The sequence below is a fragment of the Planococcus citri genome, chromosome 3 (assembly GCF_950023065.1).
Source record: "Planococcus citri chromosome 3, ihPlaCitr1.1, whole genome shotgun sequence".
Lineage (NCBI taxonomy): Eukaryota > Metazoa > Arthropoda > Insecta > Hemiptera > Pseudococcidae > Planococcus > Planococcus citri.
In genome coordinates, this window is record NC_088679.1 from 2297650 (window position 1) to 2319016 (window position 21367).

The 21367-nt window shown below is 34.8% G+C and overlaps 1 protein-coding gene across 1 annotated transcript in view; it reads right to left on the reverse strand.

The window, feature by feature from the left end:
* Positions 1-21367, reverse strand: part of Lar (tyrosine-protein phosphatase Lar) — a 389327-nt gene that overhangs the window by 367523 nt on the left and 437 nt on the right. The gene's annotated exons all lie outside the window — the stretch shown is intronic.

Sequence of the window (21367 nt, forward strand, 5' to 3'; positions counted from 1 at the left end):
CAAAAATCTACTGGAGGCTCCAGTAATTTTCAAAAAATCGTTGGAGGCTCCAAAACGACTTGAAATTTACCTGCAGTCGACTCCACAGCGTATTGAAATTAGTTTGCAGAATCAGTTTCGGCTTTCCAACCCCATTCGATGAGATATTGGAGAATTTTCAAGTTCCAAAATTTACTGGAGGCTCCAGTGATTTTGAAAAAATCGCTGGAGGCTCTAAAACGACTTGAAATTAGTTTGCTGAATCAATTTCGGCTTTCCAACTCCATTTGATGAAATTGTTGGGAAATTTTAATTTTCAAAAATCTACTGGAGGTCCCAGTAATTTTCAAAAAATCGCCGGATGCTCCAAAACGACTGGAAATTTACCTGCAGTCGACTTCACAGCGTATAGAAATTAGTTTGCAGAAACACTTTCTGGTTTCCAACTGCCTTTGATGAAATTTTGTGGGTCTTTCGAGTTTCAAAAATCTGCTGGAGGCTCCAGTAATTTTCAAAAAATCGCTGGAGGCTCCAAAACGACTTGAAATTAGTTTGCTCGGCTTTCCAACTCCATTTGATGAAATTGTTGGGAAATTTCAATTCTCAAAAATCTACTGGAGGCTCCAGTAATTTTCAAAAAATCGCCGGAGGCTCCAAAACGACTTGAAATTTATCTGCAATCGACTTCACAACGTATTGAAATCAGTTTGCAGAATCAATTTCGGCTTTTCAACTCCATTTGATGAAATTTTGTGGGAATTTCAAGTTTCAAAAATCTGCTGGAGGCTCCAGTAATTTTCAAAAAATTGCTGGAGGCTCCAAAACGACTTGAAATTAGTTTGCAGAATTAATTTCGGCTTTCCAACTCCATTTGATGAAATTGTTGGGAAATTTCAATTTTCAAAAATCTACTGGAGGCTCCAGTAATTTTCAAAAACCGCTGGAGGCTCCAAAACGACTTGAAATTCACCTGCAATCGACTTCACAGCGTATTGAAATTAGATTTGCAGAATCAATTTTGGCTTTCCAACTCCAATTTGATGAAATTTTGTGGGAATTGCGAGTTTCAAAAATCTTAATCAACAATCAAAATGGCCGCCATTTTGTAAGTAGGGCCACTTTTTTCAAGATAAGGGCTAAAAGTGTTCCTCAGGATTCCCGCTTTGAGAAAAAAGTTGTCCCAGAGGATCTACCAGGCGGGGGAGGTGAAATAGATCCTTATGGAGGATCCCCGACTAGTGTCTTTGGTATACGAAATTAATACATATTTGTACTTATTTGCAAGCCTATCCAAGGTGTACGCCTGAAAATTGTCTCAATTGTAAATTAAACCTTTGAATAAGCTGCTACTCGATTTTTAGATGACCAATTAATGTCCACATCTTCTAGAGGAATCTTAAATCTAAAGAAATCTAAAATCTTGCTGGAGTCTCTAGAATGACCAGAAATTGTAAAGTTCGGTTCGTTGGAGAATTTCCAGTGTGATTTTCAGTTTTTCCAAACTTTTTAAATTTTCTCAGAAATAGTCAATTTTGAATTTTCAAAAATACACCAAAAATCATAAAATTAGTTTGGGTAAGTAGCAGAAATTTCAGTTTTAAAGGTTTCAGATCATGCTCTTTACAAAAATTGTGGTCTCATCTTCCAAATTTTGAGAAATATACCTACCTATACTTGAGAACCTCTGGAATTCTGTCTGGCCGGCTGGTGAGATAGTTTGCAAGATATTTTCATCTATATTTAGTTTTATTTGGACCGAAAATTTTTCTGTTAATATTCTGATGCCTCCTTTTTGATAAGTTTAACCTACATTTATAATTCATTTATTGTACCCTAAAATTTGAAACTTGATTTTTTCTAAATGGTTTTTTTCAAAATTATTTTGATATAATTCATTTAAGTACCTAATTACCTTCGAAAAACTATAGCTAACATCGAATGATGAAAATATTCAATTACCCTAAATTTCTACTTCGTCCATCACGAGCCAGGGCAAGACTACGATTCAAGACGTGTTAGACTAATCGCAAATCATATGGTCACAATTATTGCACGAGAACTTTTACAAACATTCATACAAAAGGCGTTCGTGCGACCACGTAAGAACTCATTAATCATTCGGCTAATTTTACTTTCCATCTTTGAATTGAATTTCCAGACACGTAAAAACTACTGCGAGGAAGTACGCCATTGTGGGCTGGGGGGTATATTTAAAATTGTATAAGTATAAGGGGAGGACGACGATGTTATTCACCAGTGAGGCGTTTTAACGCTTATCGAATCGCATGCACGATTTAACATAGCAGTAGCAGTAGCAGCACCAACACCAACACCTTCACCGCGATACCAAGCGAGCAAATTTACCTTATTCGATGAATATAATCCAGCGCGTATCGCGTACCGAACAAAATTCTGCGAATAACTAAACCCGAAGGAAAAATTTTGCAGGTCGACGCGATTAAATTAAAGACGAGGTAATGCGCGCGGAGGTGGAATTTTCTTGTAGACGATTCAGTTTTTTCGTATTTAGGTACACGCGGTTTATAAAATAAACTAGTAAAAAAAACAGCATTCACCCCTTCGAATTTCATCACGCCTGCAACGGTCGGTCGTCGAGTTGGTGGCGAAAGTGTGAAAAATTCGCTAGCTCAAGTAAGTATTTATCCGAGTGTGAATTTTTAATTATCTTTACACGCGGTTGGGTTAGTTTACGAGTATAATGCGCCACGAGTAACTTTAATCAGAGTCCAAAAACATTGGCCAAAAAAAAAAGAATGAGGAAGGAAATTTATAGGTACGTACTTACGTTGAGATTAAAAAAAGTTACAAACTGCAGAATTGAACAATTCGATGGTTTGAAAAATACGCAAATGTACTAGTATAAAGGTACTAATTTCTGCATCTTCTTGTTTACTAATACTTTTACAAATCTCAAAATTTCGTCAATAAGTATCTCCCTTCCCTCCCTCCACCAAAAAAAAAAAAAAAAAACGTTTTCAATCATTTCAAGGTGATTCGGATCCAACTCACTGCAATCGCTTCAAACAATTTTGAGTTTTTTTGGAGTCTCCAGCAGATTTTTGAAAGCTCAAATTTCCTCTATATTTTACCAAATAAATTTGGCTAGCAGGAATTCACTCTATGCCTCAATTTCAACATTTCAAGTCGACTGTAAATAGTTTTAAGCCGTTTTGTAACCCCTGGCAAAATTTTTATTTTCAGTTTTCCAAAAAAAAATGTCATGCTCTGAACAAGAAATGGTCATTACAAATACGCTCTTTGAAAATCATGATCGACAACTGTACACATGGAAATCTGGTAGTGGTGTCAAAAACCAAATTGATTACATCTTAGTACAGAAGAGGTGGAAATTGATGATAACACAATCCAAGTCTTATCCTGGAGCAGATGTAGCATCAGATCACCAATTGCTGGTGACTTTGTTTAAATTGCATCTTCACAGTAGGAAGAAACCAACAAAGAAAAATCCCATACACCTTACTGACCAAAAAAGGAAAAGACTTGCTAAATATTGATAACACGGATGAAGAGGACCCAAATACCTTATAGGAAAAATATGAGAGCAGAAATCCAAAAGAAACATAATTTGGTGATCAAGAATAGGAAGGAAGAACTGAGAAAACATCAACCATGGATGTCTGAAGAAAGATTGAAGCTTATAGAAGAACATAGAAAAGTAAAACTGGAAGGAAATGATAACAAGTACAAAGCCTTGAATAGATGTGTGCAGAGAAATTGTAGGAAAGATAGAGAAGCCTACCTGAACAGATGTGTGAAGAAATTCAAGAATATGCTGATCACAACAAATTAAGCATATTATTCAAGAAGATGAACCAGATCACCAGAGATTTTAAATCACAATCACATGAAATCACAGCAGAGGATGGTATAGTCTCATGGGACTCGAATAAGATTCTAGAGAATTCAGGATTGTATTGCAGCAAGCTATATATTGGGGTGAACCACAGAACCCAAACAACAATGAAGTACCAGAAATTGAAGTGGACAGCATAGAAGAGCTGGAAGTCTTACTTGACAAAGTAAGAGATGCCATCAAGGTGTTGATAAAATGAGAAGTGCCTGGATGTGATGGTATCAAGACTGAGATACTACAGTCCATGGATAAGAAAGCAGAGAAGATGATGTGGAAAATATGCAACAACATATGGTGCAAATCAGTGTTTGTTCATTCCACTACACAAGAAAGACATTGGGCGATTCAAAAAATTGCATCAACCCACATAACAATTATCCATGTCAACATTTACATCAACTATGTTTTTTTTATGACATAATGATGGAAAAGTGATTAATTAATTATTTAGTAGAAATCTTCTGTCCATACAAAGCCAGACAAATGAAAATTTTCAAAATTTTCTCATTATTTCTGATAAGGTGCACGGGGGAAGTTGGAATTCGGGGTAAGTTAGAAAACTTGCTCTAGCGCCTAGAGGTTTATATCTGGCGAAGTGCCACTAAAGGTGACTTGAGGGTACTACCCCTACTTCATCACGGTATAAAAATTTTCGTGATTCAGTTTCATTTTAGATGTCTTTGGTTCAATGTATTTTGTTGTTATTTTGAACTTATTTTGAATTTGGTCTAAAATACAGACTTTCTATTTCTTAGTTTTTCGCATATAGCGGACGAACCGTGCGTCCTAGTGAAGATCTGATGAGAGTGATCTCAAAGAGAATTAAATTCTCTACAATTTTGTTTTTATGCAATTTTTCTAGGATGCTTGGTTTGTGATCTACGCCTCTGCAAAGTTTAGCCTGCTCTGACTTCCCCCAATTGGGGTAAGTCAGGACAGTTTATATTTTATTCCACTGAGCAAAAGCTACTGTGTCAATCGGGCTCAAATTTTTACCATAGGTTAAGAACCCTTATGGGAATCTACATAATAAATTTGATCCATATTGCTTCATTAAAAGGGGAGTAACAGCTGGTCAAAGTTGAAATTGCGAAAAATCATTCTGACTTGCCCCGGTGCACCTTACCTTGACATGCCAGATCGACATGTACATGTAAAATTTGATGCTTGAAATTTACATCTACAACTATGTCAACCAATTTTACAGAATTAAAATTTCTGTTTTAGTGTTTAAAAGTTTAGTAAACATTCAAAAATATGATCTTGTTCAATGATGAAAACAAATTTTTTGGGGCATTGATGAAATTATTAACTTTTCCACAGTTTGGAGTTGTAGATGATATGGGGTTGATATTGTGGATGTATTGGTTGATGTGAAATTTGACCCTGTGTCGAGCCTATTGTCAACACGAATGCAGATCAACATCAGTCGACAATTACATCAACAATTAGCTCAAAACAGGGTCGAAATTCACATCAACGTGTGGCATCCAAAAGTGACAGATGTGGATGGGTCAATATTCACATTGTTGTATGGGAACTATTGCACAATAGCCCTGATTCCACATGCCAGTAAAGTGATGCTCCAAATAATCAACAACAGGATCAAGGCATACTTGCATAGGTAGATTCCACCTGAACAGGCAGGTTTTATGCCCAAGAGAGGTACAAGAGAGCAGATTTTGAACATCGGACAAATAATTGAAAAATTCTGTGAATTCAACATCCCTGTGGTACTCTGCTTTGTTAACTATGCAAAGGCATTTGACAGTGTCAACTACATATATGAGATACTATGGGAAATGGTAGTTCCAGAGCAACTAAATGAGCTGATCAAATTGCTGTATGACAAGAACAAGATGACGGTGAGAGTAGGTGGAGAAGAGTCGAATCCGTTTGAGTCAGAATGGGAAGTAAGGCAGGACTGCATACTCTCACCTCTGCTGTTTAACATCTATGGCGAGTACATCATGCAAAAAGCCTTGGAGAACTGGGAAGACAGCATCAAGAAAGGAGGAAGAAGAATCTCCAATTTCTGTTAGGTATGTTGATGATACCACCTTGATAGCCGCAAATTAAGAGGAACTGGCAGAACTGATCAGGTGGGTCACGATGGTCAGTGCAAACATGGAACTCCTCATAAATGTAGGAAAAACCAAGGTCATAGTTGTGGATAGAGCTGGATACTTACCAGAATCTGAAGCCCTGAACCTGGACATTGAAGCAAGATGATTGAAGAAGAATTTTGATGCCTTTGAAATGTGGGTATGGCGCAGGGTGTTGAAGATACCATACGCTGCATACCAAACAAATTAAATGCATCAATTATGGAACAACTGCAAGAACCAACTAGGCTAAATAAAATATGTGAAACCAGGATAATGAGTTATTTTGGACACATAGCCAGAAGAGGACTGGAAGACATCAACAAAGGAATTCTCTTTGGCAAGGTCCTGGGAACACAAGGGAGAGAAAGATCTCCAACAAAGTGGACTGATACAGTCCAGAAAATAGTTGGCTCAGTTGCGACTGCAGTCACACTAGCTCAAGACAGAAAGGAGTGGCAGTCATTATTGGGAGCACACTAGTCACTTGCAACTATGACGTTGATGATGATGAGGAAGGAATTAATGCATTTTTTGAGATCTTGGAATATTTTTGAGAAAAAAAAATGAAAAATCTTACCATCTCCAAGATAAATATCGAGGTCTTGCAACACTTGTAGGTGTTTCAAAGTCTCAATCTCGACGTGAACTGCTTCTGTTGGTCTAAAAACTCTTTCAAAACAGCTCGAAAACAGACAGGTTGTCAAATTTTCAATTATGAAATTGCTGGAAACGTTGGAAGTAAACGAGCACCCATCGCGTTTAAAGGAACTGAGGTCAATTTGGACAGAATTGGCGTTTTTTTTTTTTGGAAAATTGGAATTTTTAAAATGTTGTTAGACGCTCCATAACGCTTTGAAACCATTTCTAGTGGACTCAGAATGTTGAAATCGAGATATAGAATAAATTTCAGCCTATCAAATTTACTTGGTAACATTTTGTGGAAATTTAAACTTTCAGAAACCTGAGGTACTTACCTATCATTTGATTCAACAGCAAACGCTAAGATAGGTAATATATGTACGTTGAAAAAAGAATTTCACCCAAAGTGGCATAAATAAGTAGATACCTATTTACAAATTTATGAGATATTTTTCGTAATTTAATTTTCCGATTAAATGGTTGACTGAACGAATACTTAATGGAGTTGAGCAAATCGGCCCTACGCACAAATATTTTCTCGGCACAGTGAACTTTTTCAAAGTTATTTCAAAAGCAGGCAGGTATTGTTTTTTAGCAGGTATTTATCAAGCCGATTTTGTAATCTGAATACGCATACGTGGATTTTGAAGAACTTGAGCATACTTATGTAGGTACCTACAGATAAATACGGAAAATTTTCATCTATACCTACCGCAGACTATTTGCGATTATACGTTAAGGATAATGAGACCATATAGAAAGGATGAACGCGGAAACAAAACGAGTGAGCAGAAAATACACGAACAAAAATACGAAGAACTAATTTTCGGCTACTAAGTACATATATATCCAAGAACACAAATAGAATCATCGTTAAAACAGAAATCATAGTTAGTACGAGTACAATGGAATCAATGAGATCAATTCAATTTTCCTTCATTGTTTCAGAATTTATTTTCAGCGACTGCGCCGGTCCAATTTTCTGAATTTTCAATTTAATTTTCAGGCATTGGTTTTATATATTATTTTCTAGTTTTCGCACACCTTGTATAGTCAAGTTCTGCTTAAGTGACTGATTAAAGTTTAAGACTGTTGAAATAATTGAGAACATCGGAAAAATAAAATCTTCGGTTACTTTTAATGTACTCACTACAGAAAGGAAAAAGGTTTCTTGAAGGAAATCGAAGCAACCACCAGTCACATAAACGCATTGAAACTGAAAGTAAAAGTTCAGCTTAACGTCCCGTCCGTTGTATTTACAATCGTTGCTTCCCACTAGTTCTCTCTTCTCGCTCATATTCTTGATTCTTGTAACAAAATTTCCATCATTAACGGTAGAAATAATCTTCAGAACATCGATATCGTTAAAATTATGCGAACATCCGGGCCTTGTACATGGGTTTTAATTTCAACTAGGTAAGTATTTGTTGCATGAAAATTTTAGTACGAATTTCGAAAATTCTCAACGTATACGGTTCGATAGATTTAATCAAAATTAATAGGTAGAGGTACCGATAAAGTACGTTCACGGGGTATTGAGCTTCTTCTGTTTTTTTCCCTTCATTACGACGCCTTCCTTATTTCCGCTTGTTATTTGTTTTTTCTCATTTTTCAAAAAATATTTAAAAATTTTCATCGCATTAACGAGGATTAGGTAGTAAGTATATAGAACCTCTAAAGAATTGGGTTGGACTGGGAGCGGATGGCGCGGTGACCGAGAGAAAAAAAACGCACCAAACCAGCGTAATCATTAGGCGAGCTAACCGGCCACAGCCTCTAGAACGTTGAAAAGTTTTATAATTTGATAAACCTGCTTAAGAAAAACGAAGAAATATTTCCACCAAATTCCTAATACAAATTAAAAACTTTTGAAAGCATCTCGGCCAACCACCAAGTTGCCTTGGCTTGGCTCTCGCACAGATTAATCGACGAGCACGCGCCGCGCCGCGCTAAAACAGAAAGTAAAACAAGAAAAAAAACCACGCCGGAAATCTAATTGCTGCGAAAAATCTGACAAGCTTTTAAACTTTACCGCTAAAAAGAACATCGTGCGAGAAAGAAAAAAACCTAAAACGCACGCATCCTACCTTTATAGGTACACTTCTACTAGGTACCTATCAAGCTACATAGAACTCACCTACCAAAAATATAGTCACCTCAGCCACGTAGATACTCACTCTTCATAAGCCTAAATGTGTACCTATAGTACCTACTACTTTCTTCGCTTCCTACCGAAAATTGTGTCAGTTCTGTCTCGAGGGAATTTCACGCGTCTACGGTATAATTGATTATAGCGGCGCTGCTACTGCTGCCTTATACCCTTAACTTGGTTCCAATCGTATAAGGTACCCTATAACGTAAATCTGCCTCTGCTATAACAGACAAACGACTCGAGTAATTGATGTCAACGTAAAAAAGTCGCATCGTCGTCAAAATTTTACCTATCTACCTAGGGAAAAAATTTTCATCCTGCTGCGAGGCAAAGAAGATGGTGTAATGAAAAGGTTATCGAGACTCGATAGTGTTTTTCATTTGTGATAAAAATGAAAAGTCGATCTGAGCTTATAATAAAACATTTTCGAAGAGTTTTAGGAATCATCCGCATGAACGAAGGAATATTGAAGGAACTTGCGGAATGGGGCACAGAACCGCATTTTCATAAGAGAGTAGGTATTCCAAAATTCTTGCAAGGTTCAAGACGAGGGTCATTACTTCAAAAAAGGAACCTCTCGAGGTGTCTTTTGTCTGTCTCCGACTTGAACGAGACAGTAATTTTTGGAAAGAGGATGGTCTGAAACCTTCAAAACCAAAATTTCAGCTACCCAAATTGATTTTTTGAAAATTCAAAAAAAATGAAAATATATCAACTCCTTCGAACCAATTTTCACCATTTCCAATTTCTCTGCAAGAGGCTCCAGCGCAATTTTCGATTTTTTCAAAAATTCCTCTGGAAGACATTGAAATTAATCTGGACAGCTAAAAATCGAGTGGTAGTGCATTCTCAACCAGCTTGAAGCATTTATTCTCATTTGAACTAAACTTATTTCCAGAGAGTCGAGAATTAGCCACAATTCGATATTTTTAGTTGCCCATTACATAGAGCAGGAAAATAATTGAACCCTAAAACATCTTTCATTGGAACATGAAATGAATGCTGAACTGGACAGACTACTGAACTGAGTACTGAGCTGAACTGAACTGAATGCTGAACTGGACAGAATACTGAATTTATTTTATTTCAATACTGAAATTTATTTCATTTTATTTTTTTTATCAATACACTCATTCATTCAATCATTCATTCATTCATTCATTCATTCATTCATTCATTCATTAATTCATTGGTTTGGTTCAGCAGCCTTCTATTTTTCTGTCTTTTTGTCTTTTTGCCTTTTCGCCTTCTCGCCATTACACCTTTTTGTGTTTTCATCATTTTGTTGTTTCATCGATTTGTCTTTTTGTCGTTTTGTCAATTTGTCTTTTCATCGCTTTGTTGTTTTGTCGTTTTGTTGTTTAGTCTTTTTGTTGTTTTGTCGTTTCATTGTTTCATCTTTTCATTGTTTCATCTTTTTGTCATTTTATTGTTTTGTCGTTTCATCATTTTGTCGTTTCATTGTTTTGCAGGGCTTCAAACCCGTACCCGTATCCGTACCTGTACCCGACAGGGTTGTCATTTTACATGTAGAATAAGTTATTCTACGTCTACGTGTAAAATAAGTAGAATAAGTAGAATATCGACGTAGACTATACGTAGAATGTAGAATGTAGAATGTAGAAAAAGTTCTGATTGGCTGTTTACCTGATAAGAAATGACGAAACGTGATAATGCTTACAATCTACAGCTTTGAGCTTACAACAACTTACAATAAAATTTAACAAATTGACCAAAAGTTCATCAATTTTTTTTGGTGAGCTTGAAAGCTGAATGCATGAGAAAAAATGAACAAACGAATAAAGTAACCTTGAAAGTTGAAACCTATCAAAATGTGTTAAAATTTTACCATTAACGAGAAATTCCAATTTTTCAACAAATTTAATGTATTTTTTTTAGCATTTCTGAAGAATTTTGAGCTCAAAATTGAGTTATAAATGTGAGATAATAATTCATAATTGAAAAAAAGTAATGCAATGCAACCTGTTGGCTGCAATGGGTTGAAATTATGCGAGGAGTTTTTCAATTATTTTAAATATTTTGAATTCTATTAAAATATGTTTTGAAATTTTTTAATTTTTAGAGAATTTTGAGTTCAAAATTGAGTCCTGATTTTAAGAGATAGGTAATTGAAAAAAACTTAAACAGTCATAGGTAGGTACAACCTATTGAAATGGATCAAAATTACATGAGGAATTTGAATTTGAATATTATGGCGAAAATATGTTTTGATTGAATTTGAACATATTTGGAAAATTTTGAGCTCATGAATCATGATTTTGGGATAATTGAAAAAGTGTCAGGTGACCTATCAAAATGAGGTGAAATTACATGAGAAATTCAGCTTCTACTAAACTTTTTTCAGCATTTTTGAAGAATTTCAGCATTACAATGGTGAAAACATAATTAATTAATCATCCAAAAGCTTAGCAAAGTACAATTTTCCAGCAAATTAGAACATTTTTTGCATTTTTTCAATTTATTCTACTTATTCTACTTATTCTACATATTCTACGTAGAATAAAAATTTATTCTACTTTACATATTCTACATTTATTCTACATGTTATTCTACGTTTTACATTCTACACTGACAACCCTGGTACCCGAATACCCGAACAAAAATCCAATAATTTCTGTACCCAAACCCTTACCCATACCCGAAAAATGAAATGAGGAATACCCAAACCTATACCCGTACCCAATAGACTATTTTGAATCCAAATACCCGAAAATACCCAATAGATCAGGTACAGTTCGGGTATTTCACCTAAAATACCCGAACCCGTACCTGTACCCGAACGTTTAAAATTTTCATACCTGTACCCGATTCTCTGAGAAATAAATATATACCGTACCCGATACCCGTACCCGTACCCGAAAACGTTTGGGTTTGAAGCCCTGTTGTTTTGTCTTTTTGTCTTTACGTCGTTTGGTCGTTTCATTATTTTGTCTTCTCGTCTTTTCGTCTCATTCATTCATTGGTTTGGTTCAGCAGCCTTTGTATTTTTCTGTCTTTTTGTCATTTTGCCTTTTCATCTTTTTGTCAATTCGTCTTTTCATCGCTTTGTTGTTTTGTCGTTTCGTCGTTTAGTCTTTTTGTTGTTTTGTCATTTCATTGTTTCGTCTTTTCATTGTTTTGTCTTTTCATTGTTTCATCTTTTTGTGATTTTGTTGTTTTGTCATCTTTTCGTAGTTTCATCTTTTCGTCTTTTTGTCTTTTCGCCTTTCCATCTTTTCATCGTTTTGTCGTTTCATTGTTTTGTCTTCTCATCTTTTCATCTTTTGGAATAAGGCTTTTGACTTATTGCGGGTTGCATATTGGTTTGCCTGAACTTTATCGGTTTGGTGGGCATTCTTATCAGTGAGTATCAAAATTTCATATTTTGAGCAATTTTCACAAGGTGTTTTTGAAATTTACAGCTTTTATTTAGTTTTTTCTTCAATTTTAAACACTGTTAAACCCTGTAATGTAAAAAGATCCTCTCTTCGTCGAGTTTTAAAGAACTTGACAAAACGTCTTTGAACCTCGACAAAGAGCGGATCTTTTTCTATCACAGGATTAAACAGTGTTTAAAATTGAAGGAAAAACTAAATAAAAGCTGTAAATTTCAAAAACACCTTGTGAAAATTGCTCAAAATATGAAATTTTGATACTCACTGATAAGAATGCCCACCAAACCGATAAAGTTCAGGCAAACCTATATGCAACCCGCAATACGTCAAAAGCCTTATGGCATTTTTTGAAACACCTACTCTTTATACCCCCTTTTTTTTAGACACCCCCCTTGAGGGATGAGTATTGAGCGTAGTATCACATCGTCGGGAATTTGAAGGGAAACATTTCAAGTCCAGGTAGTTTTTCTCATAAATATAGGTAATATTTGCGGAGTAAATTGTAAAAAACGTGAATCATATTAAGCCGTTTTAGCCTCCTACAGAAATTAGATCCAGGGGTAGGAGGGTCGGCTTTTTTCATGGTAGCTCAGAGGGTCCATCTGAACTGAACACATTCCCAAAGAAAAAATTTATGTGCCAACGCTCAGAAATTATAAAATTCTGGAGAAATCATAAACCACATACATATGAGGCTCCAGAGTCCAGAATGACTGAAAAAGGTAAAATTCAGATGTAAATCCAGTGATTTCTCAAAATTTTCTTAACAAAAATACCGATTGAATAAACTTACTCAATGTGGTTTCCTGAAAATTAAGCCAAATAGCGATTAACTCGTGAAATAGATCAAGAATAAGCGGCAAGTCCGTATTTAAGCTCCTATAAATTTAATTTCTACACTTTCTGAACAAATCTTAAAATTTTGGAGAAGTTGAAAATCGCACTAACAACCGGTTCTAAAACGACCGGAAGTAATGAAATTCGCTTCGAATGAGTTTATATTACATTTTTTTGAAAAAAGAAAAATACCTAACCGAAAATGATCAATTTTGAACTTTATTAAAATTTGCCCAAAATCGTAAAATCAATTTAGGCAGCTGAAATTTTGGTCGGAGCCGGACACCTCGACGAGAGGTTCCTATGTCAGAAGAAGTGATGGAATTAGATCAGAATTCGTTAAAATTCTTCAAGTAATTGTTCAATCAAATTTGATTACCTAAATCAAGTCAGTTCAGATCAAATTTCAGCTTTTCAGGTCAATTTGGTGAAATTTTTATTTTTTCTGTGTATTATTGGCCTTTGATTTTCAACAATTTTGGCTAGTGATGTATTTTTGCATGCCCTTTTAATTCAGCTTCGCATGATTCAAAAATTTTCGAACCGGGTGAAAACCTACCTCATTAGGCAAAAATTTCCTCGAGTGTTACAGCTTTTGAAATGAAGGTTTTCGTGATTACCGAAACGACATCGACAAGGGACCCTTTGAACGAAAGCAAACTAGATCGAAATAGTATGACGTAAAATCCCTGGTAACCAAAATTTCAAAAGCATGAGTTCAATTTTTGGATTCAAGCCGAATTTTTGAACATTTAAAGAATTTTAGGCAATTTTTGATTTTTCTTAAAAATTAAATTTTTTTTCACTTTTTTGGAACTTACAAATTATGAACCAAGTTGAACAAGAGGAGGAGGAAGCTTAACAGAGTAAAATTTTGTACTGTGACTGAAATACTATCTCCAACAAAAAAACTAAAACAAACACCAGGTACTTACTGGTATACTTCACAACTGCGTTGAACATTCGAACAATGAACCTAGACAAGAAAACGATGATCTACGAGTGGTACATGAGAACTCGAAAAATAAATTAATATTCAAAGAATAAAACTCCAGCTCAGCGTTAATCTGTCTACGTAAGACACCACTATATATACTTATTCGTATAATTTAAACTTTACAGTACCAGCACCATAGTACCCCAGTACCCACTCTTATTCTTATAAATACATCCCGACTTAAACACCAAACAAAGAACGATTATTCCAGAAACAATGGAGCAGGCAGAACAAAATGCCCCTTCGAAAGTGGAACACCTATTAACTTTTTAACTAGTCGTTTGTTTGAAAGTTTGTAAATGAACTTTCCGTTGCGTTTCCTTTTCCACCAACAACAATACGAACGCGAACGCAACGAAACGACACAATAATTCCAAAAGCATCTAATTTTTCTTCTCGTTGCTTTTTAAATTTCCAGTGTAATTCGATTGCTGTATAAAATTTGCATATTATTAAAAAAAAATTCGAACTCGCGACTTCTTTTTTTCCCCCTCCTCCTACCCCCTACTTCACTATAGAAACGTGCTGTCGTTTACAGAACGAAACGAGCGGCTATTTCGAAAATGATTTAATTGAAGATAAAAATTTTTATTTACAGATGTCAACTGCAATAAATTTTTCGCCAGCTGATTTTCTACACAAAGAAGTTATTTCATGCGGATTGTTCGCGTTGAAAAAAATACCACTTATAATAACATCGAAAAGTCTCGTAAACTGTCAGAAAAAGACCCGCTACATCGAATGAGCTCGAATTTTAATTCCAGCAACGAGAGTTTTCCTCTTCATGAGCCATGCTAATTGCCATTCATACACCTTATACATATTATAAAGTTATATCTCATTAACTTTAACGCTGAAAGAAAAATACCAACTCGAGTATATTTTTGAGACGTTCCTCTTTCGCCATCTCGAGACTCCAGCAACGCCTGTTGGAACTTATAGGTCTCGGTAGTATACCAAAAAGGCGATAGCTTTAGCGTGGGAAACTGATGGTTGAAGCGTGCAAAAAGTTAAGGCTCATAAATTTTGCAATAGGCTGCGCGAGAGTGATGGTACCGATGGTAAAGGGTATAGGGCAACGAGTATATGTGCGTGTATCGGCATCATCATGGCCGGGGGATGGAGTTGGTGTTATTTTTATGAGGCCGAGTCGCGAGCTTACGGACGATTTGGCGAAACAGGGTGGGTAAAATGAAGAATTATACGGGTTCGCATTACTCGACGAGCATACTGATGACAATAAAACAAATTATGACTTGGGCGTAAAGAGAACAATATCGAGGCGAAAAGTTTCCATTCTCGCAGGTAAAACCGGGTTCAGCACGCTGCGAAGTACCATTTGCAGAAGTCATTTACAAATATAGAGATCGTAAAAATTTTCCCTGCGAGGTAATTTTAGCGGTGTAAAGTTACCGTAGCTTTGGATAACGGCCATATTTAGTGGCGCAATTTTAGTCTCCTTCTTATTTTTTTTTCTTCTTATTTTTACTTAGCGCTTTTATTTCGCAGTATGCTCCTGAGCCGGCATATAGATAGGTATAGTACTTTTAACAACCATACGTTCCGTACCTATCCGTGTACCTACCTCATCTTTCGAGGTATGAAGGTAATGTTGTTCGAAAAGAAAATAATTAACGTTTTAAGCGCTTGTAACGCATTAAACACGATGTTGATTGGGTATGAAAATGAAGAGGGCAAGTTATTGCCACTAAATTGTAGTATTATAAGGAAAATTCATAGAAGAAGGAGAGGTACTTTGCATCTTAGGTAGGTACACCAGAAGTGTGCTAACGATGAAATTTCGTGGTGTCAACAGAAAAATTTGTTACAAAAGCCTTCAGCCAACATGAAACACCTTTCAATGAGCTAATTTTATCGTTTATTCATTTCAGTGTGGTTTCTCTGAGCATAGACTAGAGACCTTCATTTCAAAAGTAGGTACATGGAACATCCAGGAAAGTTTTTCTACCCACAGGGAGGTCCCAACCCGCAGCAAAATACTCCAACTTGATAAATCTAAATCAAAAGATCATGTAATAAATAGATACATCACCACCCAAAATTTTAGATGGTAAGTACATTTTAAAAATTTTGGATACCAAAAAGTATACATCTATTTTTGATGAATTTCTAAAAATAAAATTAGGGCTAAAAATGAAAAAAAAAGTTCACCAAAATCGACCTATAAAGCTAAAATTTGGTCAGTCTCAGTACTGTGTTTTCGACTCCCTTCCCCGAATTGATGGAAGGCGGTTTCGAACCGCTTTGAATAGTTCTGCAGCCTGCACAGCAGATTTTGGAAAATTGAATTTTCCATAAAATTTCACCAAATGAGCTTAAAACGCAGAAATTTACCCAATTGCTATAATTTCAACTGGATGAGTCATCTAGAGCTGGTTCAAAACCGTTCTTGAGCATCCAATCGTACTTTGGGAATTGAGAACCCCTGATTTTGAATATGTGCCATTAAAACTGTTGAAATTGACCTCAGATCGTGTAAATGCGATTGACCAAATATTTGAGTGATTCTGACATAATTTTCATCGCCAAAATCATTTTTAAATTTTGAATAAATTTATGAAAATTCAAATTCGGTTTTTTGAATCCCATATTTTTGACGTTCATAAGTCGATTCCGTTTTGGAACCTCGAAGTGGATTTTGATTTTTCCATTTTTCCATTTTCCCTCCAAAAATTATACCTATCACTGGAGAATATTTTGGATTTGATTTCAAGTCGTTTTGGAGCCTCCAGCGACTTTTTGAAAGGTTGTATGACGTTTTTTTTTTCGAAAATTGAAAATTTCCTAAAAGTAGCTGGAAGCTTCAAAACCATTTGAAACCCCCATGTAGTCTGCAAATAAATTTCAGCTTGCTAACTCCATTTGATAAATTAATTTTGAAAAAATTTCAAGTTTCAAAAATCTACTGAAGGCTTTAGGAATTCTCAAAAAAGTCGCTGGAGGCCCTAAAATGACTTGAAGCCACCAGAAGTCGTCTTCAGAGGGTGTTAAAATTGGAGCGAAGTAGAGAAACGCAAGTTCAAACCCTTGCTGGGGCAAAAATTGCAAATTTTTTTTCACTTTTTTTTGTAAAAAAAATTTTTTGCAACGCCAATTGTTCAAAAAAAATATTTAAGTCAGCTATTTCAGCATTTTTATGAGTTTATGAGAGCTCATTAGTAACAAATTTTGGATAAATTGTATATAAAGTTGATAAAATTGATCAAATATAATTTCATCAATTATATATAATTTCAATCAGTTTTGATCTGGTCAAAATTTGGATCAAATTTAATAGAAATAAATTATTTGATAGTTTTGATCAAATTTGATACAACTTTTTTTCCCGGATATCATATTTTCGACATGCCAAATCGATTGGAAATGGTTTCAACCCGTTTTGAGCAGTTCTGTAGCCTCCAGCCGATTTTTGAAACTCAAAATTCCCACAAAATTCCATCAAATTGGAGTTGTAAAGCTAAAATTTATTCTAAAAACTAATTTCAATACGCTACGAAGTACTGCAGGTGAATTTCCAGGCATTTTGTGAAAATTCATTCTGCAAACTAATTTCAATACGCTACGAAGTTGACTGCTGGTGAATTTCAATTCGTTTTGGAGTCTCCAGCAACTTTTTGAACGGTTTTATGATGTTTTTTTTGGAAAATTGAAATTTCCTAAAAGTAGCTGGAAGCTTCAAAACCATTTGAAACCACCATGTAGTCTGCGAAGTAAATTTCAGCTTGCCAACTCCATTTGATAAATTAATTCAAGTTTCAGAAATCTGCTGGAGGCTCCAGTAATTTTCAAAAAAAGTCGCTGGAGGCCCTAAAATGACTTAAACCCACCTGACGTCGTCTTCAGAGAAATTTCAGCTTTCCATTTCCATTTGATTAAATTTTGTGAAAATTTAAAGTTTCAAAACTCTGCTGGGGGCTTCAGGAATTTTCAAAATGTTGCTGGAGGCTCCAAAATGCCTGGAAGTTCACCTGCAGTACTTCGTAGCGTATTGAAATTAGTTTATAGAATAAATTGTAGCATTACAACTCCAATTTGATGGAATTTTGTGGGAATTTCGAGTTTCAAAAATCTGCTGGAGGCTCCAGAACTGCTCAAAACGGGTTGAAGCCATTTCCAATTGATTGGGCATGTCGAAAATAGGGTATATCCCAAATTTCAGCTTTCTTGGTCAATTTGGTAAAATTTTTATTTTTTCCCTCATTTTTGGCCTAAATTCGATTTTCAAAAATTCACCAAAAATCGAAAAACCTACTTCAGCACTTGAAATTTTGACAGGTGATGAATTTTTACATGATCTTTCGATCTACCTTTGTAAAGTTTGAAAAATTTCGTGCAAGTCCTATGTTGAAACGCAAAATCTGCGATTTCGGCTGACCTGTCAATCAAAATGACCGCTATTTTGTAAGTAAGGCAAACTTTTGTTTGGGGAAGTTTGCTTTAATATATTCCTTAGGATGTCCCCTTTAAGAAAAAAGTTGTCCCGGAGGATCGGTGGGGGGGGGGGTTGCAATTACTCCTGTTGTCATATGCCGGACTAACATAATAATGACCACCGATAAAAATTGTTGAAAATTGATGAAACAAAGCAAAATCCTAGCAAAGTACCTACCTATCGCAAAAATACCGAAAAATCATCTTATCAAAAATTTTGAAAAACAAAAACCATTGAATTTGACCATCTGAGTGCAGGTGAAAAAAATGTCAAAATCAAACAAGATTTTGCGAAAACCTGCACAAAAAAAATTCAAGTAGCAGAAAAAGTGCTGGAAATAATGAAAAATTTATCAGATAAGTAGGTACATATTATCAACGCAAAATAAAATTCTGCAAAAATTATAACAAGTCCGGCAAAAAGGTAAGAATCTACAGTTTTGCTAATTTTTTTTTTTTTACAAAATACAAGTCCTATGCACTACATATTTTACAAATCTTTGAGCAGTTTTAAAAGTTGTTATGGTATTTCAATTTATGTTTTAACCATTTTTTTTTCAGTTCTTGTTAATTTTTGACCAACAATTTTCTGTCAACTTCAAAGTCGATTTATATTCGAATTCGTCGCAGTTAGATTTTTCGGAAAATTTTACTCGATGTTTAAAGTGTTTCCAACGAATATTTTCATCAATTTTTTTTTTTCATTTGAAGCATTTCTTGCAAAGGTTTATATCCTGGTTTTTGCGATATTTCGTAAACTTTTGCTAATTTTTTACAGTTTATGTGACATTCTCACAGCATTTTTAAGCTGTTTTCGCAAAACTTTGCACAAGTTTGCCATTATTTCATCAAATTTGTGGTAATTTTTTGTGATTTAAATGCAAATGCAAGTACTTTGATACGCCATATGTTTAAACTCACAAAGAAAGTATCCCAACTGCATCAAAAAAATTTTTGAACCTGACAAAGGAGAATCGAAAGAGGATGCCAAAATATACTAACTTCCAAAATCTCAGGTGCTGGAATTCATTTCTCGATTTTTGACTAATTTTTGAAAATTCCAATTTGAGCCAAAATTAGAAAAAAATCAAAATTTTAGCAAATCGATGCATGTAGAAAACTGAAATTTAGTTCATACCCTATTTTTGACCTCCCGAGTCGATTTGTGAGGGTTTCGAACCGTTCTGCAGCCTCTAGCGGATTTTCGGTTTCTCCAGTTTTTGAAAAAACGCTGTAAACATATTGAAAATGAAATTCATCACCTTTGCAATATTTTCGATTGATTTGGACACGTATTATATGAATCTTTTTGTGCCTATGTTTAAATTCAAAATCAACTCCAGTGATTATTTCTTTGAAAAATGAAAAAAATTATCGTTGGAGAATCCGAAAATTTGCTAGAGGGTCCAGAACGGTTGGAATCGTTATCGACTCTTCAGATCGAAAATAACGTTCTAACTCGAACCAAATTTCAGCTTCGATTATTTTTTTTCACAAAAATAATCACTGAAAAAAAATTTTGAATTTGAACCGATCAACACAAAAGATTTTGATGATAATGGTGGTGAATTCGATTTTAAAGATGGTGAATTTCATTTTGACCCTATTTAGAACGTATTTTTCAAAAACTGGAGAACCCAAAAATCCGCTGGAAGCTCCGGAATCATTTCAGTTTTCTAGTTCAATTTGATGAAATTTTGATTTTTTTAAATCTTGGCCCAAACTCAAATTTTCAAAAACTCGCCAAAAATCTGAAAATGTATTTCAGCATTTGAAATTTTGTTTTGTGGTACATTTTGAGATATTCTTTTAATTCCCTTTTGTCCGGTTCCAAAATTGTTTCAGAAATTTTCATAAACTTTGGTTATACTTACCTAGGTACCTACATATAATTTGCTCAAATTTAGCAAAATACTACATCAACTTTCAAACCAGTGCTTGTGTCAATTAAACTCTATTTTCAACTAATTCTGAAGCAATTCTCGTAAACTTCTGCTCATTTTGTCAGAATTAATGTAATTTTTGGAAAATTTCATTTCATGTTTATGATTTTCGATTAATTTTTCAAACAATTTTTGCAAAGTATCACACAATTATTGTCATTTTTTCAACGATTTTATTGTACCTATAACTGTTGATGATTTTAAATTTTTACGTCAATTCTGGGGCTATTTCAATACTTTTAATACTGCAAAATCGACTTAAATTTTATTTCAAAAATCATTATAAGTAAGTGTGATCGACCCTATTTTTTCATTAAGTGATCAATTTTACATGGGATCTTCCAAGTTAAGATTCTGCCATACTATAGCACCATCTTCGAGTTTGGAAAAATTCGCCTGAGATCCAAGAATGTAGGTATAGGTAGCATTCGCATCTAAAATAGTTACGAGGGTTTCATTGCAGGTTCTTGAGATCTTAATTGGTCGAACAGAGTTCTCATTTTAGAAAGTTATACATACATTTTACTAAGTATTTTAAAATGTGCATCATCCGGTACAAGCATAGCAGATGACGACCAAGAGAGTAACAAATTTTGAAAAATTGTGAATTATTTCCAAACTAGAAGCCATTGTTTCTCATTATTGAAGAAAACTACATGGTATTTTGACTTCTGCAACTCGAGTTCAAGTCTGAAAATACATATACCTATCGACTATCTCAGAAATAAGGCACAGGTAGCCACCATTTTTGCTTTCTTCCATAGTTCTTTCAAGGAACCATGCTGATTAGAAAACCTCAGATCTTCTCGATTTACATAGGTACCTATACTTATACTTAATTGGTAGATATAGGAATCGCTTAAGTTGACATCATCCTTACAATACCTTTCTAATAGTGAAAACTTGATACCCAGTTGCTGTAGGTACTAGGTACATTCATTATGAGGCACCAATACATCAATTTACAAAT